Here is a 16,532-nt window from a genome sequence, read left to right as displayed (position 1 = left end):
ATTCATAATGGCTTAAAAGATCCCAATAGCTGATTACTTGAGTTTTGATTGAAAAAATGATCTTTGTTCCAGCAAATGTGAATTTTTAACAATATTAGTAAATCTCTCCACTTGGGCAAATTCTATGGCAAATCCATCAATAAATGAAGTTAAATTTCTTGGCATAAGCTGTTGGACCATATTCCAAGGAAAACACACAGCCATAATTACATCATTCTGAAACCATAATTGCAAATGCTTCTAAAGAATGTCCTGATTTTTAAACCTTGGAAGCAATACTTGTTATTTAAGGTGTTGATAGTTCTTGAATCTCAGTCACGTTTTAAAAAATCACCATCAAATCTAGCTAAAGGAATTTCAGGTACTTAACACAAAATAGTCAAAGCAGAGAAATATTGGCAATTTATATTTAATGGGTAATATCATGTTTGTGCCTTTATGTGTCATCTCAACTTAGAGAACAAGGAAGTTGTGTTTCATCAAGGTTGTTCTTACAGTTGTTTCCTTATATACTTTAAAATGATAAATTTTATATTATGTTTTAACTTTGTAGCTAAAGCAAGAGACCCAGTTTTTTATCAGTTGTTGATAGGAAGGTGCAATGGGTTTACTGTTTTCGGGATATACTGATACAGATGACTAGATATGTTTATCAACTTAGATTTTAAAGAACATCTTTAGACTCTTCAATGGCAACGGTAAATTTTTTTTTTTTTTTAAAGATTGGCCCTGAGCTAACATCTGTTGCCAATCTTCCTCTTTTTTTTTTTTCTTCTCTCCAAAGCCCCCCAGTACATAGTTGTGTATTCTAGTTGTAGGTCCTTCTAGTTCTGCTATGTGGGACGCCACCTCAGCATGGCCTGATGAGCAGTGCCAGGTCTGCCCCCAGGACCTGGACCTGTGCAACCCTGGGCTGTTGAAGTGGAGCGCATGAACTTAACCACTACGCCATTGGGCCGGCCCCAGAAGTAATAGTTTTAAATTCCAACACCATTGCTTCTCTAGTTGTCCTTGCCCAACTCATAAAATAGAATAAAAGATTAACTTGAAAATAATAATCTTGAGTAGTACCACTTAAAGAATGTATTAAAGAACTTCCTTAGAAGATTCTAAACCTAACCTCTGGTGAGCTAAAGTAAGTAGCACAGAATAAATAAATTACTACTCATATTTAGAAGTTTATGTTACATACATGAAAAAAAAGTTTTCCTGAAGAACAGCTTGCTAAATTAATATTACAGAATCCACCAAGCAATACAAAGATATGAAATAATTGTTCTTGTTGCTGTGTCCTCGTGGGCAACTGTTTTACAAACCCAAATCGTTTTTCAATCCAAATTGTATTTAAAATATGAGTGGCTGAGAGTCTAGAGCTGGAGCGGAGGGAGCTGACTCTTTTCACTTAGTTGTTGTTTAAGCTGAAAGTCCATGTCAGCTGTGTTCTTTTATCCTGTCTGCCCTCCTTCCCATTAAACTCTTAAATATGGAGGCCAAGACAGTCTCTTGCATTGTGATAGGAAATGCTACTATGTCCGGGAGGCCCCCACCCACTGTTCCCAATGAAAGGACTTCTCTGTTAGATAAGCTGTCTGGTCTGAAACATGGCTCTTTATTGTTTACAAACTGCTACATTTTCCACCTCAAGCAGATTTTTGCACAGAAAAGAATTGTGCTTGGGCTAAATGGTTTATCTGACATTAACAGTGCAGTGTCAGACTGGGGTCAGGGAAGTCGCCCTCAGAGCGAGAGGCCATGGCGCAGTGTGCAAAAAAAGGAAAAAAGGAGAAAAAGACATTTGAACAACTATGAAATACCTTGCATTTTTGGTTTGCAAAAGAACTTAAAAATATGTATTTTTAGAGAACTGACTATGATGATGCATTAAAAACTCTTCCCACCCCTATAATTTCTCACATCCCAGAGGCCTTCTTGATTGGCTTGAGGATCTCGGCTAGATTCGAGGAACAAAGATTCGCATTGATTTTGCCCAGGCTGCTGTTTATTTAAAAATGAAACCACTTTTGAGATGAGCTGTGCTTGCTGTTATGCTGTACCTTTACAAAGAGGAGATAGGTCGTTTTCAAGAAATTAAAGACAACCAATTTAGAAATGGAGACAAAGATAAAATACAATCTCTTAGTGTAGCCAACCATTTGAACTCACAGAATATATGGTATATTCTAAACTGCCCTTTGTGTCCAAATCCATATTCGGCGTTATGATCTTTGTGGAAGTCTTCATTCTATCAAAAGAAAGTATTAAACTTTACTGTAAGTTTTTGACAACAATCCGGTATCCACTTTCAGAATCTTTAGTTTTCATCAAAACTACAAAGGATTTCTTTACATGTCAGAGATTTAATTCTTCTGTGATGTCACATTAGGGTAAAAGCTTATAGCATCAGAAATAAATCAGCCGCTTTATTGGACCAGATTCTCTATTGTCAAATCAGTCAAGCCTGTGACTGAATTAGGCGTCTGCTACAGAAATAAGTGACACTAATTTTACGGGAAAGAGTTATTAACTGCAGATGACCTGATTTTTTTTTTTTTTTTTTTTTTTTTAGTAAACTGTTCACTTAGTGAGGTTTTATTTTGTTGCAGGAAAGAAAAAAGTAATGAACCACCCTGCTTTTGGGAGTGAATTATTATTATATATTTTGTTCTTTACGGCAGTACACTATTTTGGAGAAATGATGCAGGCGTTGCTAACATTCGCTCATAAATTCTTTTATGGTAACAAAACCCTTTATTGCAACTCTCAACTTCTTGATTTCACATGAACGGTTTTGCATAAATATTACAGTTTTTGTAATATAATGCTTATGTTTGGGACCAAAATACCAAAACAATTTATTTGTGTATCTCAAATTTATGCAAAATGGCAATAATTTATAAGAGTACTAAGAGTGTCTCCATTAATTTATTCTTTTAGAAATAAGCTTGCATATCTGAATATAATACCCTATTTGGTAGTTTGTGAATCTCTAAACTAAAGATAAACAAGTGAACACAAGTGCACTTGGGTGCATGGGCAGGCACACACACGCATGCTTATTATGCTGGCAGAATTAATGCTCCTTCTTGGTTTATAAGGTTGCCCTGCTCCTTCCATTGCTGTCTGTAGTTATACTTGCCACACAAAGGTTGTTATCGTATAAATCTTTAAAGAAAATTATAACTAAAATAAACAAAGAAGCCTTTAAATTTGTTTTTTTAAAAAAATAAGTCTGCCTGGCTTTTTGTTTTTCGTTGATGTGGGGGCGTCTGGAGGTATTGAGAGATTTCAGCACTGAGTCACCCAGCTGACCGCCTGCAGTGACCAGTTCATATACTGTCTTTTTAAAAAGTTTATTTTTTTATTGAGGTACAATTGACATATACCATTATGTTAGTTTCAGGTGTACAACATCATGATTTTCTATTTGTATCTTATACTCTTTTACCTGACGTTTCCTGAGTCCTCACTCATATCTTTCATTGGATAGAGACAAGCAAACCAATTTGCATTTTTACTTGTTTGAAATGCCATGTCCTGTTTTGTATCTGGAGAAAATGGATCACTACTTCTTTGTGACTACCTATGATTATTAATGATAATAATGCACACTTGATGTGTTGGAAACTGTTCACTGTAGTTTTTAAATAGTTTTTTTAAACCTTTACAGGTGGTGAGTGGGTAGCTTTCAGAATATGCTAATAGAACAGAGAGGCCATGGGTCTGAATCTTGTATTTGTAAAAGGATTATATGCTGTGGAATAGTTGGACAATCCTAGCAAGAACTATATGCAAAGAATTTGGATTTTTTTTTTTTAACATTCCTGTTTGTTTGTTTTTCTGCCTAGCGTTAAACTTTTGCAGGTAATTGCCCAAATATTTTTACAGTGGGAGAAAATGTATTTCCTTGCTAAAACTTTGTGATCCAAGGTAGGATCTGAGCGTGGATTTGCCTTCTATTGTTCCAGAGCCTTAATTGAAAACCAGATTGTTTGAGTGAGCAAGTTGCCAGTAAGATTGTAGACACGCATTGGTAACTGAAGGATGTGAAAAGTGATACTTTTGTACGGTTGGGTGCAGTTTAGTTCAACATCAGCTGCTGTGTTTTTACATGTCCCATTGTGAATGGTTCGGTTTCCTTCTTGTGGTATTTGGTTCTAGTCCCACCAATGGGATCCACCAGTGCACTAAGTAATTTCCCATTATAGAGTAACTGGTTTCTAAACTAGCTCAGTGGAACATTTTACTGCAGAATTAAATCGAGGTTTCAGGCAGAACTGAAGAAAGCTGCTGGCTTATAGGATGACCTTTGAAGCTCATCTGGGTTAGCGGTTGATATTTTGATTTGGTTACTGTGGTCATATTGTGACAGCTGCTAGCTCATTATAATTCGGTTCCCCTGCTCCCTTTGCCTAGCAGGAATATTTAGGTTTGCATTACTTCAAAGTGTTTATGGCTACCCTGAGTTTAGCCCAGCATAAAGGTGAAGTGCTGTGAGCATTTTCAAATCCCAGTGGCAGAGGCCAGTGGCACAGTCTTCTTGTAAAACTGTGAATGTGAGTAGATGCTAATACAGGGAGTTTTTCTTTTCATTGTAAAACTGGAAATACCCAATGAAGAGGCTTTTACTAGGAAAACTGTTTTTGAAAACCTTAATGTACAAAGGAAAAGAATGACCACAAAGAAGCAGAGTTTTTTCAGAGCATGGGTAAGATTTAACTTGATCTCTTGGTCAGGTGTTTTTTTCCATGCAGGAATGTAACTATTTGAAAAAAACGAAACCTGGACAGTAGTGGCAATGATTTGATGTTCGAAAGTGCCAGACATCAAATAATATTTTAGTAACTTCGTGAAAATGAAATTGTGAATATGGATGTCAGCTCTCGAAATTTTAGTTCGCGTTTTTAAAATGTTCTGAAGTTCAATAGTGATAGTGGCCTGCTTGCAAGTTATTAGTTGGGGACGTTTCTGTACATTTTAAGTGTCTTCTCTTTTTTTTAATGGCCCTTTTTAGCTTGAGGTTATCTTGATATCCTCTATTATCTGTTAGATTGGTAATGTAGTAAAAAGCAATTGCTGAAAGAAGAAATGTATAGTAGTGGTCTTATTTGTTGTTAATTTTCTTTGGGAATTTTGTTACATTAATATGTTAAAATGTTTTCCAGAAATATTAACACATAAGACTATTTTGTGTCATCCCAAGTGATTTTATTAATCTTGATTTTGAGCTCAGGCTGGGAGCCAGAGAACTGATTCTTCTACCCTCTGTTTTGCTACAACTGCCTGGGGGTCCTCAGGTCAGCTTGTTTTCACATCTTTAAATTGAGGGAGGAACAGTCCTTTAGATGATCTCTGGGGTAATTTTCTCATCGCTCAGTGGTCCATTGATCGTTTAGGTACACCATTTTATCCTTATCCTGTGTTTTGTCTTTTGAGGTGTCCTATATTCTTTCCAATCCATTCATCTCTGTTTTATGATTCCCTTCAAGTAACTTTGCTAATGACGTGTCTTCCAAATGTAATTCTGTAAAGCCTGATTCAAATGGATGTTTCTTTTCTACTGTAACTCATTCTAAATCTATAGTTAAGGGATTGGATTGTTTGAGGATCACATAATAGCTCATTAAGTTACTTCACCAGGAGAAAAATGTAATGCATGGGCCAATGCTGGGCACAGAGTTGTAGGACCTCAATAAATGGCTGTTGAATGGTTTCATTCATGAATAAGTCAGGGAATCAGAAAAATAGGGTTTAAACCCTAAATGAAATGCCCATAACTTAAAGTCAGGTCTACATCTCACTGTATCGGGAAGAAAACCCTAAACCAGAGCCAGTCCTACAGAAATTCTTTCTATAGTACTATCTCATCGACTGTACAGAATATTCTCCTAATGTCAGGAAATGGACCACATAACAGTGAGGTAGATTTCAGTTTTCAATAAACATACCACAGATTCTTTTATTTATAAAAGGAAATAAGTAAAATCAATATTTTTTAAAAGGCCACTGAAAAATGTTGTATGTTTCCAGTATTCAGATAAGATAACTTATTTCCTCTTCTCTCTAGGCAATAAACATTTCTGTTCCTCTTTCATTGGTCTTGCTTCCTTTCCATTCAGCTGCCTATTCTATTGTCTGGCATAATTAATGCTGTGATAATCAAACACTTTTATAGTCAAACGAGGTAGACTAAACTAGGTTTTATAAAATTTAGAAGAACTGATACCAGAAAAATGTTACTTGAAAACTATGGCCAGCAGAGAAGTGTAGGTCTCCTAAATACCAGAGGAAGATTTCTCACCTAGAAAGTTATTGATCTAAGGGAAAATAAATCATTTTAGCATCAAGTAAAAGTAAAAAGCAGTTTGTATTCAGGTAGGAATGCTTTTGCTTGAAAGTAATAGGAACTGTGACTAATGGTGGCTTAAGGATAATTTTTCTCGTACAAAAGTTGGGTGGTAGACCGCTGCTAGAATTGGTGTACAGCTCAGTGGTGTCAAAGCTGGGGTCCCTGTGATTCTTTTGTCCTTTCCCTCATTGTCTCAAGATGACTGTCACAGCTTCAGGTGTCAGGCTTGAATTTCATGCAGCAAGAAGCAGGGAAAGGTGAGTTCAGCAGTGGGATCTTGCTGGCCACCTATATTCCACGGTCATCGCCAGCTTTGGTGTTTGGGGTGGGGGAGATGGGACTGTGCACGATAGTTTCTCGAGCCTATTCAGTGGAAAGAGATGAGAGAAGGGAGCTGAGAATGCATATTTGGCTTGGCAACTTACAGCGTTTATTTAGTTTCTTTTAAGAGAAAAATATATAATTTTCAAGCTAAACAGTTTTGAAAATTAAGAATAAGGCTCCAACTTTCATGTAATAAGCAAAATGTAAAAATGGGTCTCAACTCTAAATTCTGGTCAGCAAAATAGAGAGAAAGACAAAGAGACCTGGAGTAGACAAAAGGATGTTGAAAAGAGGAAGATGGAGCAAATAGAGGCCTGAGAGTCATGCGCAGGAGGGAGGAGTCTGAGGCGTGCTGTTCTCATTTCGTCTTCAAGGCTTCTCTCTTCATTGTCTTCATCCCTTGAGCAAGGCAGCGAACAGCCCAAGTCAATCTTCTTCACGTCCACATCACCCAGAACCTTCTCTTTTAGGTCTCTGGCTTGAATTCCTGCCACTCTGTTCAGAGTACCCTGGTCATGCAGCAGGACCGTAGCTCCAGCCACCAGCCTTTTTTGTCGTCCCTTCGGTGGTCTTCGACGGAGCTTAAGTCCAGTGCCCACTCCCACAGTCTCCTCTTGCATCCATTCAGCGCAGGCCTGGCATCCTGGTGCAGCCAGGTCCTGGGGCATGCCGTTACAAGTGACAGGCAGAGATCTTTCCCCTGCACCACTGCCAAAACAGTCTCCCAGAAACTTACCTCCGGCAACCTGCCATGTCACCATGAAGCCTTGAGTCAAGAATGCCACTCCCTGGGGCAAAAAACCCCTCTGTTTTGTTTTGATATGTACACAACTTGTATTTGTGATCTTTAATGTGGCGGATTAGGTGCAGCCAAAAAACATTTAATTTTAGTCAACATGCCAAGACTGCATGAAATTGTGGTGAGAACTGGATCCATCTTTTGCCAGAAGTTTCCCACCTCTGTTGTAATTGTGGCATGAATCAGGCCAATGAGAACACTGGCAGGGGAAGGTCCCTCTGTCGTTAAAGGAAAGCAGGATGTGAAATAAACAGAGCAGTTTTTATTTAGTAGTAAAGTTTTTCCTCTAAGTTTTTCATTGGAAAGATGGTTTCTTTGAATTTTGCATAAGCTTGACGCAACCTGTCCATGATAGCATTCACCAGTAGTGTACTTCTTGACTGGATCCTCGGGCAGGGGACTAAACACTTTGCATTTCTCAAACCTCTACTTGTCCTTCAGCCCCAACAGAAACATCAATAAAGTTAGGGCTCTGTGACCCTAATGTCCGTGAAAGTCGTGCGTCTACTTTAAGTGCTGTATTGACCTTCGGTAAAAATAAGCCTAGGGGCCAGCCCCATGGCCTAGTGCTTAAGTTCCCATGCCCTGCTTTGGTGACCAGGATTCTCGGGTTCGAATCCCAGGCATGGACCTACACCACTCGTCAGCCATTCTGTGGGGGTGACCCACATACAAAAATAGAGGAAGTTTGGTACAGATGTTAGCTCAGGGCAAATCTTCCTCAATCAAAAAGAGGAAGATTGGCAACAGATGTTAGCTCAGGGCCAGTCTTCCTCAGCAAAACAAAAAGTGTATTTTCTCTGTTCAAATAACATTTGTTAGGACCAAAGAAGCAAAGGAACTCAGTTTTAAGCAGTAGAAGTCTTGAGAGGCATCATGGAATAGAGGCATCAAGGAATAGTGGACTGGGCTAGGGGTCCCTGCAGCACTGGTCTTGACTTTTTCACTTCATGGTGATGGGACTTTGGATAAATTTCTTATAAGCCCCAACATTCATGTTTCTAAGGTGAGGATAGTAATACCAGTCACACCTACCCCCTAGAATCACTGTGAACCATACAGTGAAGTGATACACTTTGTAGCAACTGCTCTGCTCTGTGACTATCCTCTTATGGCATTGCAAGGCCACATATTGGTACTCTGTCTTTTTTGTCTGTAATTCATTGAAAAATCTATGTACTTTGGGACTCAGGTGATAGTTTTAAGACACCTTTACCTTGTAATGAGATTTGAGCAGAAGAGAAGGAAAGAACAGGTGGAGAGAGTATAGAACATTCAGTTCTCTAAACATGAAGACGAAAATGGAAAAGTTTCTTTTTTAGCCAACCCACAAAATAGTAATCGCATAAAATAAGTACCTCTTGGGTCAACCTTGTTGAATTCAGTTGGGCCCCTTTGTGAAGTATTTGCCTCCAGCCATTTTCTCTCCAAGTGAAAAGTTCTCGAGTTTCAGTGTTACAGAGGGCTAAAAATGCTGGGTGTGGTGTTGAGCGGGTTAGGCTGGGGGCCCACTGACGAGTTGAGATTTCTTCACCTGCATTGTATGTCATCTGAATAATGGGGTAACCACTAGGTAGGATGCTTTTCATCAAGGAGATACCTTTACGCATACCTTCCATGGTCTTGTAAATGTGTTGGAGACGGTCTTCTACCATTTCAGTTCATTCTTCTCTAGAGAATCTTGGCATAGAATGTCGCCTGTGTGTGATTCATCTCTCATTCCCTTCACTCCCCAGGATTTCTGGGTCTTTCCTAAGGAACCGTGCATTATTTTTGAGTAGAAAGGGGTGTTTAGTAGATCTCGCTTTATTTCCTTTTGCAGAATATCAGGCATAGGGACCAAAAGTTGCAAAATGTGTGGAGCATGGATTGGGATTAAATTAAATGTATTCCTAAACACTTAATAGATACAGCCCAAGCAACAATCATCTTCTTGATGATTGTTTATTAATCACTCCTTAGTCCTTTGACACATGTTTATTAATAAGAAAAACTGTAAGGAAGCTTCATTTTAAATTGGTGTATAATATAGCTGGTTATATTGTTTATGTTTAAAATAAAACCTTTAAAGCTTTCCTGTAGATTGAAAGTCTCGCTGAAGCCCTGAAATGGGGGAAGTGGAGGATGGTGGGCTGCACAAGGGTTGTTTTTAGCTGGGCGGCGGTGACTCGCAGCTTGCTAGTCTGCAGTTGTGACCTTGGGCAATCTGTAGTGCTCGGGTGGAATTTCTCTTCTGAGTAGTTGTGATGGGTTCAAATGAAGTAACATGAAAAGGACCTGGCGCTTAAATTCAGTTAGTGTGAATTATTGTTGCATCTACTTTTGTTTGAATCCAGGCTGTTTTTCTGTTTATTGGGTCTGACCAGCTTGGCAAAAGTGCTATGCAAACTTGAGAGTCATGTAGTGAATTTTGGCAGAATGTGGAAGTGATTAATTAAATGCCACCCCCTCGTGGGCCATATTAAAGCTGAATGAAAATGCAAAGTGTGTAATATCTGATAACATTTGGTGGAGAAGGGGGAGACAAAAGAAGAGACGGATGAGAGAAAAAGAGATACATGAAAACCTAAGTTTAGAGCATTCAGATCGCAAAGTATGATTTTCTAGCATTACGTTATCAGCATTGGCATGGCCGTCTACATCTCTGAAATTACTGGGTCACTAATTGCTCCTGCCTCTTCCTCACCTTGGCTGTTCAGACCAAGCCGTACTCTTAACAGTTCACTAGCCAAATCTGAACATCTTGGATGCAAGCATAAACTCTTTATGTGTAACTGATTGTATTTAATTGGGCAATACCAAATCATGGAGGAAAATTTATTGGTGACCCTGTCTCCTTCAGAACTTTCAGAGGAATTGGAAATGAGCCCATTTCCAATACTTTTGGAAGCCTTAAAAATTGGCCTCCTGACAGGATTAAATTCATGCTTTATATTGTGTGTGTGTGTGGTTGGTTTTTTTTTCTTCATGCATGGTTTCGCTTTTCCTTACTTATTGATGGTCTCAGATATTATTTGGAAATTGAGATGCAGTGAGGATAAATATTTTAAATATCTTGGGAGACCACTTAAGTAGCTGTGGACAACCTCTGTGAGGCATCTTAGTAGCTAGTTACGGGAAAATACTGACCTACTAAACACTAGTTTGCTGAATAATCTTTTGGTGATCTTGAACAAGCCATTTTTCATTTTAACCTCGGTTTTCTCATTTCTAGTGCTGACCTAACTCATGGAGATGTGGTTAGTGGGGAAAGAGCTTTCTGAAATTTTTTGTTACCTCAAAAATAAAATGGTTCTAAATATATATACTTCTGTGATTGCATTTTCCATTCATTGCAAAATCCTCTATATAGTGTGACCACCAAATTGAAAATAAAACAAAAGAAAGCTGCCTTGCTCCCCGTCTTTTAAAGGTGTTTTAATCGTTAATGAGATTTTGCCCCACACCCCCATGAGTTTCATTTGGTTCTGAAATAAAAATTTACGGCTGTTCTCTCAGCTGAACTGATACTGGTGTAAGGGTAGAATTGAGTTCACACCTGCTCTAGCATAAAAAGAAGGCTCTCTGTGACTTCTTTAAAATATTCACAGAGCAGAACAAGAGAGAGAAGTCACTATTCCTACAACTGTAGCTACACAGTAATGTTGCTTGCAGCCACAAAGGGGGCTGCTTTATAAATTGGCTCTCACCTGCTGGTATTGTCTGTACCTAGATGCCCTCCATAAGTTACCCGGTTCCTCAAGGTGGGATGTGGTTGTGGAAATGCAGTTGGTTTGCGTCGCCCGTGGATCTATATTAACACTGTCAAGTGTACGTTTGGGACAGTCTTTGCATTTGCTAGGCCATTTAGCTGTTCAAGACATGGTCCGTTAGTTAGGCAAAGTACAATGGCTTTTCTGAGCGCTCTAGTTAAGGGGCAGGATGTGTAAAGTAGGTACACTTAGATGGATAATTAATAATTAGTGTAGGCTTGTAAGGCTGTAATGTAATATATAAATTTCAGCACCTGTTAAAGTTTTATCAGAGCAGATCAGCTTTCCTTACTGCCAGGAGAATCCCTCCCTATAGAAAAATGAAGTGCTCCCTGGACTTGTGAAAATTTTAACAACTAAGGGAATTCTGGTTTTTATACCAAATGTTGTTTTCCATGGTCATTGTGATTAGGCCACGTATTTTAGCGGTCAAATTTAAATAGTGTTCCTATACAATACAATTTTGTGTGGGGACAAAACACTGCTTAGAAAAAATATTTTGTCACATTCTAATATTTGGAGACTGTCGACTTGCCAGAGAAGCTACTCCCCCTCCCACTCGCACATTATCCCCCACAGAACAATGGAGATTGTTCATTTGATAGCTTCGTCGCAAGTAAAGATTCAGAGGGAGAGCCTTTTTTAGAGGCTAAGTTGGAAGGGATAGAGCAGATAAAGCGTAGATCCCAAGTTCGGTTTTTGGCTTGGTTGTATCCTGAGCGGTTTTTACACCTCATATCTTAGCTGTCTTGATTTTCAGACGGAGAGGAAGTGCACCCTTACGGCAAGGAAAGAAAGGGCAAATTACATATTTGTGAAAGCAAAGCAGGATATGTTACTGCTGTAAAAATTTGAATGGCTTCTTGATAAATAAAATTAATGTTATCAGTATGTCTGCCATCATATGGTCCTCAGTATGTGTATATTTTTTCAGCCATCTATGTAAATTCCACTTGTACTAGAAGCCAACCAAATGATAAACTTCAACGCTCAAATTAGTCTTTGCTTCATTCATTTATTCATTCCTCCAGCAAATGCTTGTGGAAAGTCTATGCCGTGCAGGCCCTGTGTTAGGTACTAATGACATGCCACTTTTCTTGCCTTCAGCGTGGCCCACAGTCTAAGGAAGGAGTCGGATCTGTATCACATCATTATAAATCAGGGCATTAGGGAAATAATCCATGTGTGCACAGACTGCTGTTGGATTACGTATCTGGGCTACTGACCATCAGCTTCCTCATAATAATGGCTAAAACGTTTTGATGCTCCTGTGTACCAGGCATCTGCTAAGTACTTTACACATATTATCTTGTTGGTTTCTTACAATAAAACTCTTTGGTAGGCATTGTCATTCCCATTTTTTAGGGGCCCAATTGAGGATCAGAGAGATTAAGTTACCTGGTGGTGCTGTGTAGTGAGTAAGTGGCAGAGCTCAGATTCAAAGCTATATCCTCTGAACTCCAAAGCTCTTGTTCTTAAGCGCCCTGCTCTGCCTCACTGTAGAGAATATGGAGTGAATTCCCTGAGGGGCAATAGCAGTTAAGCGTGCACTCAGCTGCAACTAATAGAGTACCTGATAATAGGAGGTTAGTCAAACAAAGATGGCTTTTTCCCTTACTTAAGGGGATGTCTTGAGGTGGGAGGTTGCCTGTGTGGATTCAGCAAATCAGTGTTGCCGTCTTTCCTTTCTTCCTTCCTCAGCATGCTGATTTTCATTCTTCAGCTTTTTCTCTCATCTTACATTTCTTGCAAGATGGCTGCTGAGCCCCAGATACCACATCAGAGTTCATAATAAGAAACAGAAGAGGCAGAGATTAGAGTAGCATGGATACCTATATCTATCCTATTTCATCAGGGGAAAAAAAAAATCATTCCCAGAAATTGGTGACCTTGAGCAGCATTCTGCTAACAAGTTATTGGCCAAATCTCTAAGAGATATCTACTCGTAGCTGCAAGGGAAGCTGGGAAAGTGAACTTTTACAGCATCAATTGGCTCTGTGACTTAAGAGGCAGGCAAGAGAGAAAGGGGTTGGGAATAGTGATTGGATGAATCAGCATGAATTTTGTTATATTATAAGGGATAATGCCTGAGCTGAATCTTAAAGGATGACTTAGAATTATCCAGGTAAAAAGAAAATGGCTGTTTGAGAGGAATGCTTGTGCAGAGGTGTGGGAGCTATAGGATGTAAGAGGAAGCCTGAAAGTGAAGTAGTTCCATAAGACTGAGAGAGATAGGTCCATGGAGGAAAGGATGACAGGGGAAGCTGGATTCGAATCCTGGCCCCAGAAAAGTGAAGCCTCTTTCTTATATTTGGTACATGGAGAAAGTTGGATTTTCAATGAAGCATGTGGTGAACTACTCAAGGACTGATTTTAAGTAGTGGGATAACATGATCCAATTTATGGTTTAGGAGAATCACTCAGCAACAGTGTGAATGGGAGGCAACATGAGAGGCAGGGAGATTACTCAGGAGGTGATTAAAGCAATTCCAAGGGGAAATGATGTGAGACTGAACTGAATCAGGAATGATAGGGATGAAGAGAAGTATATGGATTTGAGTGATATTAAGCAGAAGAAGATGGTTTGACTTGTAACTGACAGATAAAAGAAGGAGCATCCTTGGCTTCTTGGTGTCTGTTTTGGGCCACCTGGTGAATGGTGATGTGTAATAGCAGAGGAGAAGTAGGTTGTGGGGGATTAAGATGGTAAACTCAGTTTTTGGATTTTTGAGATGTCTGTGGGTGTATTGATTTGTGGTTATGGGCTGGGATTGCAGAGTTGCCATACAATATTCCATATTGGGTAGTTGAAGTCATGGGAGTGGATATGTTAGCAGAGAGAAAGGTGAACCTATTTTCTGATTAATCATTTTACTCTCTAAAAACTTTAAATTGAAGGTTAAAAAAAAGCCACTGTCTCTTCTCCCTCTCTGCCCCCTGCAAATTTGTTATCTTTAAGAAAATTGCGTAATTCCTGATTTGACTATGTGGTCATTTTCAGTGTTATATTTAATCACTCATCCCTAATATTACTAATTTTAAATCTTTTTTTCTTTCTTTTTTTCTTTCTTTCTCTCTTACTGTCTCTCTTTCTCTCTCTCTTTTTCCTTCCTTCCTTCCCATCTTCTTCCTTCCCTCCCTCCTTCATTCCTTCACTAACATAGGTTAGAATAAAACTGTTGTTTCAGAGCATTAATTTATCCACCATTTTGGGAAAACATCGTAGATTCTTAAAAGTGGAATGGAACTTAGGGCTCTTCTTGTGTTCTTTCTGATTTACATCAGCTTCCCTGTCAATGTAGGAATCCTTCTAGATGAGGCCCAGCAAAGTTGTTGGCACACAAATGCTGCTATGACTAATGTATGAATGAGTGAATCCCCAACAGGTACTCCTTCCTCTGCCTGGGCATTCACTGCATTGGGGAAGCCATTACTGACAAGGCAATTTGTTGCATTGTGATGGCTCTGACTTTCAGAAAGTTCTCAGTTCTGCAGCTGTCAGCCAGGGATGCTAGTTTTCTCCTCTGAAGCTACCTAGGATTGTGTATTGTCTGTCTTTCCACATATTTCCCAGGATGATAATCCTGGCTTCCTTCAAAAATGTCATTGGAAAACATTTAACATATAGAACGTGGTTTACACCTCATATTCCTGGTTGCTGTCCTCTGTGTGTGTTCTAGTCGGTCTCTTTCCCTCTCCAAGTGGTGAATCTAGGACTTAGCTCAGTATCCCAGATCTGGTTTAATCCTCAGTATCCCAGATCTGGTTGAATCAGTAGTGAATCTGCTTTCATTTTTAGTATTAATGCAGCCTAAGTTTGCATTTACACTCCCATTGACTGAAAATTGAGCTTGCAGTCCACTAAAATCACTAAGCGTTTGTAACTTTAATTGCTTTGTAATCAGGTCTTCCACTTCCTTGTGTAGAATGGGACTTTATGTTTATCCTTATTAGATTTCTTCTTGTTGGTTTTAGTCTGCAAGTGTCCTGAGTCCATCCTTTTCGCTCTGCCAATACGGGAGGCAGAATAGCGTGATGCTTAGCCGTGTGTGCACTCTTGGGCTTAAATCCTGACTGTACCCTTTCCACATGGGTTCCTGACCTATAAGTTGAAGATAATTATAAAATCCACTTGTTAGGATTGTTAGTTGAAATAAATGAAGTAATGGGTGTGTAATGCATAGAGGAGTGCCTAGAACTTCATGCACACTCAATAAACGCTCGCTGTTACTGTTGCAGTGGGTGTGGGGAGTTAATGGGGGCCATTTCCATAATTGCGGATCCTTTTCTTTACCATCAGTATTCTGCTCTTTGAAGAGAAAGCTTAATAAGACAAATGGTACTTCTGTAATCAGTGGAAGAAGCAATTGTGGTTCTTGTTGTTTATTAACCAAATTTACCAGGCAATAAATATGATATGATGATGAATAAAGTTGCAATTGACTGATAATTGTTAATTGGCTACCTTGTTGGACCTCATGAGAAAAGAAATAAAACGGTCACACAAACAGCAACAAAAATCTTAAAATTACCTGGACAAAAGTCCCAGGTGTCCCTTCACCTTTACCTAGTATTAACCCAGAAAATTGCAAGGTGAGCCAGATGTTAAATTGTAGTGCTGAATGTTATACGAAAATTTGGGTTAATACTGAACATAAATTCAGAGGTAATTATTTCTTTAACAGTGGGTTTGCCAGAGGACGCCTTTAAATTTAGACTATGAAAATTAGACTCGTGATGACTTTTCAGGAACACAGTTCTTGTGACAGACAAGATCCCTGGAGAGCCATGTATGAGCTCCCAAGGAGTTGAAGAACGGGGTCCTCCTGCAGGGCATTAACCTGACAGCTAGGCATACTCAAAGAGCGGGAATGAATTAGCGCCCAGCAACCCTGTTTTATAACCAAGCAATGGGACCACATCCAAAGTCTAGGTTGACCCCAGCCAAGGTTAGATCAACATGACTTCTTTTCATAATAAATGTCACAAAGGTGACAAGTCATCAGGGACGTCAGCATACTGTTTGCAGTTGTAGACTTCTTTCTAGACAGGCCATTCTTTGACTTCTTCTGTTTGGTCATGTCCATGAAGAAGTACCAATGGTACATTAATAAAAGTCAACCTATCTTGATTCATCTCTCCAGCCCGTAGGACTTCTGTAGACTCAGGCCACAAAACTCCTTCCATGCACCTGGCTTCTGTTCTGGTCATTTACTTCTGTGTGGATTTTGATCTAGTGCCATCAGAAGAGGGAAGCCAGCCATTCTGAGAGTAAAACTTTCAGGTTTCTTTGTATCCCATTACTTGTAAG

At 39.2% G+C, this 16,532-nt stretch overlaps 1 protein-coding gene across 42 annotated transcripts in view; it reads left to right on the top strand.

Moving 5' to 3' along the window:
* The window catches only part of TCF4 (transcription factor 4), a 344,026-nt gene that overhangs the window by 120,414 nt on the left and 207,080 nt on the right, over window positions 1–16,532 (top strand). The window lies entirely within an intron of this gene.

This window comes from Equus caballus, chromosome 8 (assembly GCF_041296265.1).
Source record: "Equus caballus isolate H_3958 breed thoroughbred chromosome 8, TB-T2T, whole genome shotgun sequence".
In the NCBI taxonomy this organism is placed as follows: Eukaryota; Metazoa; Chordata; class Mammalia; order Perissodactyla; family Equidae; genus Equus; species Equus caballus.
Note: the sequence above shows the minus strand (reverse complement) of the source record. Positions and strands in the feature narration are given on the sequence as shown.